Consider the following 16,056-nt stretch of genomic DNA (forward strand, 5'->3'; position numbering starts at 1 on the left):
CTAATAAATGTAGACATATTTGCATATTTGTGTAAAACAGATGAAATATTTTAATAGAATAAATGCATCTCTTAGCAGACTTTGCCTGTGTTTTATTACATGTCCCGATTGAATACATTTTAGTCTCTTAAGGAGACGGTGCTTCTTAAGTACATACTGTACTGAATAACAACATGCTTGACATGAGGTCTGCGCCTTGGATAGTTTTTTTTGTTTTGATTTTTTTTTTCAGCTCTTTCAACAAATATTCTGGAGCTAAACCCTAAACCCTAACAATGGAATTTTCCGTCTCAAACTTGTAGACCGACATGCTCAAAAACTTCCAATTTAAAGGTGCTTTATGGAGTTTGGCAATTTTTTACTTGCGACTACCACCTCCGGCCAAAAGCATAACTGCAGCCTGTGGTTAAGCTCATGCATGGCGCGTATGCTTGTATGAGCACCAGCATAAAACAACGATTCTTTAGCCTATCAAATCCGCAACACAACCGTAAAAACAAAAGACGTGATTGTTTACTGTGATTAGCAAGTCTTAATTGGTTTAGAAAAGTGTTTTTGCCAAGGGGAGATAGACGTCTGAGGGGACGTACGTGGACGTGTGACCCCAACAATCTCTATCAAAAGGGAGAAAAATGGCTATTGGAGAGAATCTATGTTAAAATGTTGGGTTCTGTGTATTCATCAGGGCATTGGTGTAGCATCCATGGAGTATAAAAGTATTTTACAATAACACAACACTATAAATACCTTCAAAAAAATCTTGAAATATAATTGTTCGGAGGGTCTGCATTTTCAGTGTTGTTAGTAACACTATCAACTGCATGTATGACTGTAGGTTGTGATATTTTTGCTCGTGCTGGTCTGATGACAGCCATAGGAAGGCGAAGTCAAATAGCATGCAGGTGGATGCAGAGGCTTTCTGAAGAAATTTAGCTTTAGTATAAGGTTCCACTTTTAACTGTCTTATAATAATTATTATTATTATTATTATTTTACAATACAAACAATCATTTTAATCGTGGATATTGTTTCTGGTAGCATTGTTAGTTCAACACGTGTATCTAGATTGAAGGCAATGGTTTAATGGGTACAAGACTGTATAATGTTACAGACTCAATGGTCATAGATTTTTCCACCCTGCACTATCACAAATTGGGCAATTTTATATCACAAAGAAAATAATATTATAGATGGTAGTTTTGGCATTACATGCAGATACCATCAAATTTAATATACCACAATATAGCATATTTGAAATTATTCTGATGAAAAATTATACAGATTATGATAGCCTTTGATAGGTATGTTCCAATCACATATTCTTGCATGTGAATCTGAGTTGCTTGATTTTGAGGATCTGCCAATACTGAGTCCCTATCAGAAACCTCTGAAATGTATTGAGGGGATAAAAATACATCCAAATGTCTTTGTTTTCCCAAGTTGAACAAATCTTACAGCCAAATAAAAGGGCAATTAGAACAACAGTGGTTTCATCAAAGCTAAAAAAAAAAAAATTCACAATTTCCCTTTTTGCAATTTAGTTGTGTAGCACAAAATAGGTTTGCACATTATGTTGCAAATATTTTGATTATGATTTATAATAGCTTTTTTTTTACTGTCGCTTGGCATTTCCTTTGTTCTGAAATGTTTCAATAGTGTAAATATAGTATGTATATAGAGTAAAATATAAAACGTTTTGTATACATTTTTTATTTGCAATATCCTTATACCTCTGGATTATTTTGGTGCCTGTAGCCCTTAACTCATTCACATAATTACACAGTTTTAGACATTAAAATCATTTCAACTGGGAAGACTGGCATTGAGTGATCATGTTTCACTACCATTGACACTGACAGACGTCCAGCCCAATTTGACTGGGTCTAAAATGGATTGGACGTCAAATGGATTGGAAGTTTATTGCCGTCAATGGCAGCCAATGAGTTAATACTTAAAAAAAAAAAATAAAAAAAAAACGTTTTATGACCTGATCTTTTTTACCTAATTCCGATTCTGTACAAATACGTGATCGAGCCCAATTTCCGATCACGTGATCGGATCAGGGACATCTCTACCCTTTACCTTTGCCCCTCACTTTTCCTTGAATTGACATTAAGCAGATCTGGAACAAATGTGGAATGTATCAAGTAGTGCTACAACACACAGATACAGTGGGGTAAATAAGTATTTAGTCAACCACTAATTGTGCAAGTTCTCCCACTTGAAATTTTTAGAGAGGCCTGTAAGAGACAGAATGTGGAAAAAAAAACTGACAATCCCATTGTTTGATTTTTCAAGAATTTATTTGCAAATCATGGTGGAAAATAGATATTTGGTCAATACCAAAAGTTCGTCTCAATACTTTGTTATGTACCCTTTGTTGCCAATAAGGGAGGCCAAACGTTTTCTGTAACTTCACAAGCTTTTCACACACTGTTGCTGGTATTTTGGCCCATTCCTCCATGCAGATCTCCTCTAGAGCAGTGATGTTTTGGGGCTGTCAATGGGCAACACGGACTTTCAACTCCCTCCACAGATTTTCTATGGGGTTGAGATCTGGAGACTGGCTAGGCCACTTCAGGACCTTGAAATGCTTCTTACGAAGCCACTCCTTTGTTGCCCTGGCTGTGCGTTTGGGATCATTGTTATGCTGAAAGACCCAGCCACGTCTCATCTTCAATACCATTGCTGATGGAAGGAGATTTTCACTCAAAATCTCTTGATACATGGCTCCATTCATTCTTTCCTTTACACAGATCAGTCGTCCTGGTCCCTTTGCAGAAAAACAGCCACAAAGCATGATGTTTCCACCCCCATGCTTCACAGTCGGTATGGTGTTCTTCGGATGCAATTCAGTATTCTTTCTCCGCCAAACACGATAACCTGTGTTTCTACCAAATAGTTCTAATTTGGTTTCATCTGACCCTAACACATTCTCCCAGTCTTCTTCTGGATCATCCAAATGCTCTCTAGCGAACCACAGACGGGCCTGGATGTGTACTGGCTTCAGCAGGGGGACACGTCTGGCAATGCAGGATTTGAGTCCCTGGCGCCGCATTGTGTTAATGAAAGTAGCCTTTGTTACTGTGGTCCCAGCTCTCTGTAGGTCATTCACTAGGTCCCCCCGTGTGATTCTGGGATTTTTGCTCACCGTTCTTGTTATCATTTTGACGCCACGGGGTGAGATCTTGCATGGAGCCCCAGATCGAGGGAGATTATCAGTGGTCTTTTATGTCTTCCATTTTCTAATTATTGCTTCCACAGTTGATTTCTTTACACCAAGCGTTTTACTTATTCCAGATTCAGTCTTCCCAGCCTGGTGCAGTTCTACAATTTTGTCTCTGGTGTCGTTCGACAGCTCTTTGGTCTTGGCCATAGTGGAGTTTGGAGTTTGACTGACAGAGGTTGTGCACAGGTGTCTTTTATACCGATAATGAGTTAAAACAGGTGCCATTAATACAGGTAACGAGTGGAGCCTCGTTAGACCTCGTTAGAAGAAGTAAGACCGCTTTGACAGCCAGAAATCTTGCTTGTTTGTAGGTGATCAAATACTTATTTTCCACTCTAATTTGGAAAAAAATTATTTAAAAATCAAACGATATGATTTACTTTTTTTTTCACATTCTGTCTCTCATGGTTGAGGTTTACCCATGTTGACAATAACAGGCCTCTCTAATCTTTTCAAGTAGGAGAACTTGCACAATTGGTGGTTGACTAAATACTTATTTGCCCCACTGTATGTAATGTAAACAGAAGCTGGATAGTAGCATACACATTTTTGCACAATGATCAAGATATTTACTGGTCATTCTTTGTGAGTGATAAGACACCAACAAAAGTGTCACCCATGTGTCGCCCATAGGGCCTGACGTTTCCACACGGTCAGGGAAGACTAAATTAACAATATGATTAATTGGGTTGTTTTTGTTCTGTGTGCCTTGATCTATTTTCTTGAATGCTACTATTTACAATTGTTTTGAATTCATCACTCAGCCCATGTGTTGGGATGGGGAGTGACAGAGAAAGTGATGCTGGAATTCACAACATGCCTAGCATTGGCCTCTTGTAAAACATTAATAATTACGTATATTGTCTTTGACGGTGGCTATAGGAGAATCTTTTATGACACCATTGTTTACGTTTCTTACGTTGTATCATGGTAGCGTATAGAGCTGAAAGATGAACCAGCATCACATCAACATTGCTAATTTTACTGCTGTGATTATCTTATTATTGTTGTTATTCAGTCACAGAAGTTAAATTTGGGATACATCTTCAGCAATGAGATCAAACTCACAACCTGTGCGACAATAATCTATGAGAGGACAGTACACCCTGAAACAAAAATAAATAAGAACAAATAAAAAACACCTATACATACGTACAAATAAAAAGAAGAACAAGAAAAAAAAAAACACCCACACACACAAACAGTACCTCGACAGTCATAAATATATATGATATGGTGATGTCTCCTGTAGGTCAGCAGTGCCAAGTAGCCACACAATGAGTGAGAACCTATTTGCCAATCAGCGTCTCGCCTCGCGTTTGCTGGCTTTTTGGTGGACAATTAGAGACGGAAGCAAGTTTCTCTGCTCTACACTGTCTGCAAAAAACAACTAGCACACAAAACGATGTGACAGACGCAGCTGTATATCGCTCGTTGTGCTAGAAACAAGACAACGGTCGAACGGATCACTCGCAACAGTTTGGCACGCACGTACAGTAGTCAGTGGAAGCAAGGACACGTAGTGCATTCAGGGAGTTTTATTAAATGTTTCATGCTGTTTGGTTTGATAAATTACGGTAGATTACGTACGAAATGCAAGTTGTACCCTGTGTATTCCTATTTGTATACTGTATTAACTTTCACTATATGATCACACTGTTGTTTTATTAATGCAGGAATTATTTTGTTTAACTTTCTGAGTACTGTGATCACGCCAGCGTGATCAATCATGTGGTGTGTTTAAAGCGCTGTGAAAAGAAATATTTCACATAGAGTGCTGCCGTCAACATAACTCAAAACTGGTTTTATTTAGCACTGTTAAACCACGGAAAACCAGTTTTAATTTAATGGTCGGAAATATGTTTATACATGCATGAGTGTAAACTAGAGGGCAGTCATGCTCTTGGGATGGCTGACGCTTAATTTCTGTATGTTTTTTCAGTCAAAATTTTATGATTTGGTGCATTTTTTGGCAAAATATTGTCATGTAATAACTGCCCGAAAAAAAGGCTCAGGACCTTGTTAGCTAGTGCCAAAGCAAAAAAAATGCGTTTTTTTTTCTCCTGTAACTTTTTTGTATTCGGAACGTTTTTACTGCCCGCCATCATTTTTGTTTTCTTGTCACCAAAACAACTGTGCTTGCACCAAAATATGTAAAGATCCTATTTTTCCCCCAATATTGTAGCAGTGGCTATGTGTGTTGACCACTAGAGCTGGGAATCTTTGGGCACCTAACGAATCAATTACGATTACGATTCAGAGGCTCAGATTCGATTATAAAACGATTATTGATGCACCCCCCTCCCTTTTTTTTTGTTTTTTTGTTTTTTATGTTTTGTACATTAGTTCCAAAATTGTTCAAAAATCCTCTCAGGCTAAACCAAACTACCATTTCAGTATCAAGTTAGCATGTAACAGTAAACAATTATACAAAAATAACAGTAAATAAAATACTCCAGTCCCCATTCTGTATCAGCAGCTTTAAACTACATTCAATTAATTTAATGTTGTGAATCAACAGTTACAGTTGTTAAAATTGTTCCCGTTATTCCATAATTTCCCTTCTGTCTACTTTTGTCAAAGTTTTAAAACTATTTCATCATTTAAAGATAGATTCAAGACAAGATTCTGCCGATTTAGGAGTATTTTAGATAAAAAGTTAACTAGGGTCACTACAACAGAGCCTTCTAGAGAAGTTACTGCTTTAGTACTGCTTTAAGATGGCGGCTGTTAACTAACGCCGGAAAGTCTGTCATTTCGCATCTAGGTTCAATAATACATGTTCTAACACCGCCATCGTCTGTCATTTTGCATCTAGTTCTACATATATATATCTACTGTAGCCATATGTTTGTAGCAACTAGCAACTGGGCGTTGTTTTTTAGCGGCTGTCGGCCGCAGTCAGGTGTGATTGTTTATTTATCTAGCGGCATGAGTTGAACATGATATTTACTCTCGGTCCGTTCCTCATTGCGTCCCAAAGACCGCGCTGTGTTTTACTTCCGTTTTACCTGGTATAATTCAATAATCGGAATTTGGATGTTTGTGAATCGTTCTCGAATCTTCCACGGCCGAATCGCGAATAATCTAAGAATCGGAAATGTCGCACGCCTCTATTGACCACCTCATATTTTTTTTTATGGTTTTATTTATGCACCATATGCTTGTGTTGTGTGGTGCTTTATAGCACCTTTGGTTTGCCTTGCTAGTCTTAGAAGCATCTAGTGGCCGTTTCGCATTATTGATTAAGAAATAACTGAATAACTGAAAACAATAGGTTTTTATATTACTAAAATTGATGATAGTGATGATAGAAGAAATATATTTCATATCACTGATCAGTAGTCATAGTCTGATTTTGCTATACATTCAAAAAACAAATAGATAATAGAAAAATAGTCCAGTATGCTTTTACATGTCCAATTCCGCCCAACCAAGGTTCATCAAATTTTAGAAAGCAGATAATTGTAACGCCAACCGCATCATAATTCACATTAATTTGGTGACATTTGTTTTTAAATCCATGGTGTGTTCACGAAAATGCAACGATATAAGCTTTTCTCCTTATACATGAATTCCCACAACTACTGTATACATTTAATTCTATGATACTAGAAGGAAAATAAGCTTTACTATTCAAACTACTTGGTAATAGTCAAATGTACAACAAACAAGCTGCCATAAAATCCAGCGGAGCATTTATTAATATTGAAAAGCTTGACCTTTTTACTCCATGAAAAAACTGCAAGTAAAACAATGTCAGGATTAGTTGAGCGGAGGTTTGATGGCTTGTCTTAGTAAAAGATGAAATGCTCTGTAATATTAACGATTACCAAAGCAGTCTTTTCTGCACATTGACATATCATACATCCTACGTGATACAAAATGTGAGGAAAAACAATTGAAATATTTACAGGTGTGAATTTGAATGAGTAATTTTGCCATATGACGGTAACAAATTTAAAAATTGCATCCCTATCCCATGCACTCACTCATCAGATAACTGCCAGGATGGTGCCAGATGTTGCGGCATTAATAAGCCATAATACCAAGTCCTGCTTATCCAACCTTTCAGAACTCTAAAATAACACTCATAGACATTAATGAGATGTAATTATACGCCAGGTTCTAATTCAGGGCAATCTGGGGATAATTGCATCCACGGCTTTTAACACTTGGTCGTCAAGTTGGCGGGTGAATGACTTTCCCGCTGCCTCTCGCTCTGCCCGTGCCCGTCGCTCTACAGTCGACAGCAGAGAGTGAACTATCGCACCTATCCACTCTGGTCGGCGACCTAATGAACATTTCTAAATGGCCATGACCAGCTGGTTAGGAGACTAATGTAGCAGCTATTAGCCAAAGTGGTTGTTTCCCCACACGCACGCACACACACACCTCAGTATTAGAGAAAGAGGATGTGAGGACGAGGGCGGACATTATCACATTTTTCCCCCCAAGACACACATGATGAGTACATACACAAAGACGGGCAGTCACAGCCACGGCTTGTTTATCTTTCACATTGTGCAGCAAACAAACCGTGCGACAGATTCTAAAGCATTAGAGTGCTGATTAGGGCCTCGAGTTGTGTGTGCATCTGATTAGGAAAATTCAGTTTTACTCAAGGTCTCAGCACTGCGGTTGCAGACCACTGACCATTGATTATTCATAGAGACTGTGATTGGGTCCATTAATACCAGATTAGGGGAGGAACTGATGCTCACTTGCGCTGTGCGTGTGCGCGTGCAGTGTATGTACAGAAGGTGAATTGTAATGAATGTGCGGCCTGTGTTTATTTAGAGTCCATCAATGGGCACAGCAGAAAATTGCTATTGAGTGCATAAAGAAGACCGAGTAGATAGTTAGAGAGAAAGTTGCTAATAAACTAAACGTATACCAAACATCAGCCTCTGATAAAAAACCAAATAAGTACAAGTGCCTTTTGTTCAAATATGACCAATAAGATTAAGACAATAAAATTGGGAATAGTTTAAGCCCAGTCGTTTACAGCATACTGTAAGATTTTCACCTAATAGCATTTGTTCTCCAATTGAAACTTAATCTGGGTAAATGGTGCTTAAATGTTTAAATCACATTTACAGGCTGTCAACTCATCTGATGTTCTTCACATGGTCACCCTTCGTTTGAATGAAAATAAATTGGAGGCAAATGAGAAAAAAAGGATCTGCCAAAAGAGACGCACAGGTTGCGGACGGCGTTATAGCGCCCCCAAGTGGCTAGTACAGAAACTTTCAGTCTAAGTGCGTGTCTTTTCCACAATGTGGGCCAAAATAATTCATACGCTATGATTTTGACGAGAAACGAGTCATCATTATATATATTATGAAAGCAATAATCCTCATTGGCAGCAGAGATCATCGACACAGCAGATGCTTCCACTGCTAATCATCCTCATCATAATTAGCGCCATCACCATTAACGTCCTCATTATTATCACATGGAGGGAGATGGCTGTCGTATTTGACCTACAAGAGTTAAAAATACTGTACAGCAGGCACGATGTTTGAGTTGAAGTAAAGGATTGAAATGTACTCGCATTACAGCTACGGCCTACACAGTAGCCTGCATACTATACTCGTTATACTATTTACCCAAGTAGTACAACAAAATTCAGAGCAGAAGATTGACGTTCGTAAAGTGCGTACGACAGGATGAAAAAAGTTTTAAATAGCATTATTATGTGAATTAGAATCATATTTTGAGACGATTTGACTATATACAACAATTTGGCAAAGCGCAGATGACGAGAAATTAGTCTTTTAATCGGCCGTTTAGCCGCGCCTTCCATTATAGGGCTCTAGCGTCCCCAACAGGTGGATGACGTCGGCAGGGTAATGGTTTCATCTGATTTACACACAAAAAGAGCCACAAAATTTCATTTTTTTCAGTCTCTCTATTCCAATATTTTTACAGGATATTCTTTTTATTGAAGTATTTTTCCCCAATTGCTAAATAAATGGTATGGTCATGACAAATAACAGTCTTGGAAGGAATATGAAAATAATAAAAATGCATTTATTCAGGACGACATGGCAAAATTTCTCCATAATAATGGTAAAAAATTTTGACTTCCTCTTTACTGTATCACCTCCCGAACGATATTTTATGGCCCCGTAGTTAGTCAGGCTTTTGTCATTTCCCCGTCCCGGCTTCGGTGAATGTAATCAAACCAGGAGGCGTGACAGCTAGCCGACATGCTAACCCGAACCAAGTGATGTTTCAAAGTCACTCAAATCACTCAAAACTACCCGGGATCATGTCACACGGCGGCGGGATTGCCGATTGTCTAAGCCGATCGGCAACCTGCCGGGCGCCGAGCAAGTTATAGCTCGTCCCATGTTGCGGGCAGGAGAGCATGTTTGCCGGGGAAGCAGTTGGAGAATTACCCCCGGAGAAACTGGCCGACGTCGGAGGAGCGCGTAGCTGCCACATGGTCACCATGAATATGGCGTAAAAATAATGCTTTACTACACGGCAAAGACATAAGCAGAGAGCGGCTTGCAGTTGTTTTGCAGCTAACATCTCAGGATATGTCTGAGGAGAACTTCTCTACATGTCAGTCCATATTCAGACGTTAGTAAATAGTCCTTTAATCAAAGAAAGTTTGTAGTGTTTACTTTGTGATCGCTGTATTCGCGGCCATTTATTAACACAATGTCGGAATTTCTGATGGGGTTGAAAATTTGACAGAACATCGGGCACACGAAAAGAGCAATAAGCCGATTATAGAGGGGGGTGTGCAAATAAGCCGCTGGTCATCGACCGAGTGGCATTCTGGACACTAACACACACAAAATGCAAGCCACCTCCGTATTAAAACATGTGCCTTGATCCCAGTACTGTATTTGACATAATACAAAATACGATGTTTACGCACTTCCTCGTAAGTCCAGTGGTCCCACAGATGTAGGGCTTGTCTTGGCCAATATCCGCAGTGAACTGGAACTTTTTGAAACCTAAAAAAGCTCACACGCCTCTCCCTGGTGCAGCAACAATGTTTTGCAGCCGTTTGGCTGGCGTGATGCGAAAAATGAATGAATTAATCCGCAAAATCAGTTGAATCCGCAGTCCATTCCCATGCAATAAAGCTATGACGTATTGTAAAATGCTGACCCGGGTGACGTCACATTCACATTCGTCCTAAACCCGAGACTGAAGCTGGAAGTCACTCGTTTTCATGGCGCGAGACTCAAAAATTGAATATATAAAACGATTGCTACCATACACATCCAAGCGGTCCATTTCATTCAGGAGCATAAAACATAGTGTGAAATATTAAATAAACATGCTTTTTGGTGTCATATGCACTTTAAGGCTCTAGTATGGTTTATATTTGACCAATTTCCTTCCTTCACAGTCAATAAAAATAGTGCTCAGAAAGATCGTGTCAGGCAATAAATGTTGAACTTGCTCAATATTTTAGGGTGACCAAACGTCTCTCTTTTGCCCGGACAGGTCCACTTTTACATCCTGTCCATGGCTTCCGTCGGGGTTATTTTAAATTCATGAAAATTTTTCAGTTTTCATTATTTTTCATGGGACCAATTAGTGTGTGTTGAAATTGACAGAAGCTTTGCACAGAATTCTACGGTACTGCGCTGCCTGTGATGTGTACCTAGAGAGCCTGCCCAGTTGTTAAGACTTTTATTAAGATCAACAGGTATATAATCAAATGCTAATGTACCCGAAAGAGTAATTAAGTTGAAAATATATTCGTTTTACCAATTCGAGCATACATGCGTAGTCACAGACTGGCATTATCATGGCGTCATTCCCAAACAAACCTTCGTCACGCCAGGAGCTCACAGGCTTTTGGTATGTACACTTGCTAAATTTACCTTTCGACAACTGTTGACTTCAGTTAGAGCTTTATACTGGTGTGATCTGTAAAATCCCGTTTTGTGTCGCATCATTGCGCTGCCGATGATTGTAAACTTTTATAGCAATGTTTTTTGCGTTGGCTACAGGTGCTCGCTAATAGGCTAGTTGTCTGTGAGCTAAGCCGCGCTAGGCATTACGGGAAATGTAGTTTTGAACTGCTGTGTTTAGATAATGCTGGTTGAATTGTATGTCAGCTTATTTCGGTTATTGTTTGCATGCAATCTAGAACAATGAATGAGTATAATAAAAGAGTGGGAATAATAATTTGGCAACGACAATTGTATTGATAGTAATTTCTAAAAATGTTTATTGTCACATAGCCTGCTGCATGTGTGTATTGACTGGACTATATACCCTACCCACCGATGTCACAAAACCACGTGCTCGCTGTATGGTTCCGCCCACTTGTCCGTCATTTTGTCTCTGTATTAGCATTGGTTTCAATTGATCGAGGAATTTAAAATGCATTTCATGGAAAACCCGGTGCTTTCTGATGCCGTAAACTCACTGGATGTGTTGCATAAAAGGCGTTATGTGGAAAAGCTTCGTTCTATACAGTCGCCAGATCCATATTTGATGCCTAAATCGATGATTTTTGACCGGCTGCCTTCGCCGTCTCTGCCTGACCCTGATATTTACAACTATCTTGTCCACACAAAATCAGCCTATTCTCACGAAAGTTTGAAAAACTTTAAGAGCTTGGAGGCTTATAAATGCTACGTTGCTGGTTGGGTGAAACAGGTCCTCGTACACGAAAATTCGGCAGGAATCTTGTGCTCGGAAGGTGAGTTACGAAATGTTCAATTCAAAATCTTTTGTTCTTGCTAACATCCACTGTCAAGTCTAATGTATTTCATGTCATTTGTCAATGGAGCTAGGGCTTTTAATGTTTATATGGATTGCGATAGCACTCTCACTACATACATACGTGTATGTTGTCGGCGATTAGCCTAGCAATGATCCTAATTGTGGTTGTCAGCCCAAAACCCTCTAAATATATATTAAATGCATCTTACCAGATATAAAATGACTACTACATAATCTGTGGTAATCTTTTGGAGCCCAGTTTTCTCGTCGAATTGCAGCAGCCCATCTCGCTCTCTCCTCTCCGTGTCTCTCGGAATCCGGTAGAACTTCAAGTCTCTCCGTCTATCTTCTCTGTTATTGCAACTAGTGATGCACGATAATGCATTTTTCAGCCGATACCGATAACCGATAATTTCCTCCTCGTTCCAACCGATAACCGACAATGTCAAGCCGATAATTTTATTAAAGATTTATGTAAAATTTGAAAGTATACACAAGAGAAAATATTGCTATGCAAAAATAATATTGCTCTTTTTTTTCAACATCAAATGTGAACAAGTAGTAGTAGTAGTAAATTCCAACATCTAAATAAAGACAGATTGTCTGACATTGTGTAATGGTAAACTTTTGGCAACAATTACTTACAGAGTAAATACATAAGTTGCACAAAAATGGCTTTAAAAGTATGCCATTCCTAAAGTATAACATTACTACACAGCAAAAACACAGCTCCTTAAGACTAGTTAAAGTCCCTTGTTTTCAGTGTAAATCTATTGGAAATAAGTTAAATTAACTGCCAGCACTTCAAGTATATTTCACTCAGATTTCTTGAAGAAAAATGGCCAGCTGAAAATAAGATTAACAGCCTTATTTTAAGCAATAAATTATTATACATAATCCTAAAAAAAAAAAAAAAAAAAAAAAAAACTGTCAGAAATGTTCTTTATTCAAGAATATGTATGGTTCAAAACATTATTTGAAAGCAATTTTTTCTTGATTTAGGTGAAAAATGACCTTATTTTTTTAGATGTTTGGGCTTAATAAAAACAAATTGAATTATTTAGTTCAAGTAAGTGGAATAATCTGGCGCATTCAACTAGTCTTCAACACTCAAACAAGATAGGGAAAATTATTTGACTAGATTTAAGAAGAATGATCTGATTAAGACGTCATAAATTTAAAGCGTACTGAATGCATTACTGACTGGATGACTTCTTTGTGTCGTTTGGTGCATGTTACAATTATCAACTAACTACTGTGCCGTCATGATAAACATGGTTTGTTGACATCACCTGTGTAAATGTCCGTGGTAAAATTGATGTGATCGGCATGTCTTTCACGAAGAATCGTGGTCGTATAAAGTACATTATTTTTTCATCCAGGGGTTTGGCTATCGGTTCATTTCGGGAATTTCCTCCCGCCTGTGCCCTTCAGTCCGCCCGGCTGCCAAATTAGCACCCGCGCCAGGCCTCTGTCTCGAACCGGAGTGGCGGCGGCAGCTAAGTTCGTACCGGATATCCGCCCGCCCCGGCCGGCTCGCTGCGGCGCATTCGGTGCATGGCTCTACTCTGATGCTCTACCCGCCTAGGGCCAGGCGGCGGCAGCGGCCTGCCGGACCAGCGGGCTCCGTCGGAAAAGAGCTACTTGTCAACTATCGATCTCGTGAGGTGTTTAGCCATAGATGGGAGTTTACCACTCGCTTTGGGCTGCATTCCCAAACACCCCGACTCCGGGAGGACCGCAGCGTCTCTGTATTGTCACAAGCCCCGTAGCTTCCTTTATAGTTTATTTGTTAACAATAGCTTTAGCATTCGTGCTAGCAGCAGCCTCATATTCGTTCCAAAAATCATTGTGATGCAGTTTTAAATGGCTGCTGGGTTAGTGCTAGTGGTGTTCAATGAGGACGCTTTCTTTAGGACTTGAGGAACTGTTTTTGTAGATGGCGAGAGCCACACTGGAAAAGCAACGCACGCTCGTGAGAGCGCCTCAACACTAATGTGTAACACCGCCTCCTCTATGATGCTGTACTCCTAAACCCCTCCTCCCACAGGGGCTTCAGAGAGGGGAGGGGTTGAGCAGGCGGCAGTGAAGAAGTGGAGAAAACTGCTTGGTTGCGCACATTTGGAGGCTATATCAAGTATATAATTATCGGATTGCATTATCGGTTGATTTTTTTAATATCTGTATTATCTGTGTGACGTCATAATTGCCATTATCGGCCGATAATTATCGGTAGGCGATATTATCGTGTATCTTTAATTGCAACCGACCGCCACACACGCCTTCACCATTTTGATTATTAATGTTAACGAACAGAAAAACACGCCGTAAATAGGAGGAATGTACGTAGCCGTAACAGGTCAACACGATGTGTTGACGGACAAGTGGGCGGCACCAGTCAGGAGAGCGGAGTTGTGATGTCACGTGGGTAGGGTCTATACTTCCATGGGTCTGCATTATATTTATAAAATATTTAGCTATTAGTTTTTGAATATCTTCTGTGTAATGATGACGTTGTTAGCTGATTATTTGGCGGTAGATTTCTGTCTTTATTATTCAAGCAAAAAAAAACTTAATCAAAGAAAAAAAGTATAAATAAAACTGAATTTTCCTATCCAGACAAAGGAGGCTCACTTTTAAATATATTAAAGTGATAAGTCATGTTTGAGTGAACTTCGAGTAAAATTAGGTATCTCAAGACTGAGCAGGGTGTCCTCTCTTTTTGGAAATCAAAATATGGTAACCCTACAATCACAAAACCTTGTGTGTGTGGTCAACAAAAAGTTGGGTCGAGCCAGCCATACCATGGTAGCGACAGGAAACAGACACGGGCTAAAAAGTGTCCACAGTGGTCACAGAAAGAACTTGAATAATAGAATTACTGAATAAAAATGTAACTTAAATTATAGAGATAAACATGCAACTGCACAATGTATTGTTTTAAACTCATCTCGGGTAATGATGCTATTTTTGTTTGATACATTTGGATGTGCTTTTTCCCCCCTCCTTAATAAATTAGACTGGATAGGTACTCAGTATTGGCAGATCCTCAAAATCAGATGAGATCCTCAAAATCAGGTGACTTGGACTTGAACTCGGATGCAAAAATATGAGATAGTTTACACATTTGTATGAATAAAAGCTATACAAGTATTTACCCTTTGTCTGAAAAAAAAACAAGATTAAAGAAAAAAAACAGATAAAAAAAAAAAAACAACAAAAAATATAAATCACAGTTTTAAAGAAAACCAACGAAAATGACGTCTTGGTTCCACATACCTTATTTTAATGTTAGGAACTCGTCTATAATCAGTGTTGTTAATCTTACTTTAAAAAGGTAATTAGTTACAGTTACAAATTACTTCTCACAAAAAGTAATTGCGTTACAAACTCAGTCACCTGATTGTGACAGTAATTACTCAGCAAAGTAACTGACTTATGTTGACTCATGTTGTACACATTATTACATTATACATTCTACCGTACATCTTTCACATCAAAGATGTTTATATTAGCCGATTGAAGAACATAAGCACTATATACAGTATTTTAGAACATTTGATATTTATTTGGATCAAATATATTAGTCTGTTAAGAAAAAACAAATGTAAACTGACCATTACCCAGTGCCAATCTCTGAAATTTAGGCCTACTGCACAATAAGCAGAACACTATCCTTAAATATTCCCTGAAGTAACAATATTAAATATTGAAAATAATTCAAGTTTGAGATCGCTACCTTTGGAATTCCCTTGCCTGTCGCCATTATCGCTGTTTTGTTGTCAGAGCTGTTCCTGACCAATTTGGCACTCAAGGCAACAAGCATGTTTGCTGTTGACACCAGCCCGCAACAATAGCTATTTTCACCACAAATATTTAAACACTCACACTGTGCTTCTTTTTCCACTAGCAGTCTGTTTGTGGGAAGGGACTGGACTTGGCGGGCTTGGACTTGGTGTTGATGTGGATAAGGTGGCTGTAAGGATGATCCAGGATGTACAGAGGTGGAAGGAAAATAGTTCAGAAGAGGATCTACAAAGAGAATAGTAAGAAACATTATATTAGTCAAATAGCTGTTGATTGTGACACCAGCATGACATAAGCATAATAGTGCCTAC

General features: G+C 38.9%; 1 long non-coding RNA gene across 1 annotated transcript in view; it reads right to left on the reverse strand.

Moving 5' to 3' along the window:
* The window catches only part of LOC130912898 (uncharacterized), a 30,848-nt gene that overhangs the window by 12,327 nt on the left and 2,465 nt on the right, over positions 1 to 16,056 (reverse strand). The window contains exon 2 of the long non-coding RNA XR_009062668.1: positions 15,827 to 15,970. This is a non-coding gene — a long non-coding RNA (uncharacterized LOC130912898). The remainder of the gene's footprint in view (positions 1 to 15,826; positions 15,971 to 16,056) is intronic.

Source organism: Corythoichthys intestinalis, chromosome 3 (genome assembly GCF_030265065.1).
Source record: "Corythoichthys intestinalis isolate RoL2023-P3 chromosome 3, ASM3026506v1, whole genome shotgun sequence".
In the NCBI taxonomy this organism is placed as follows: Eukaryota; Metazoa; Chordata; class Actinopteri; order Syngnathiformes; family Syngnathidae; genus Corythoichthys; species Corythoichthys intestinalis.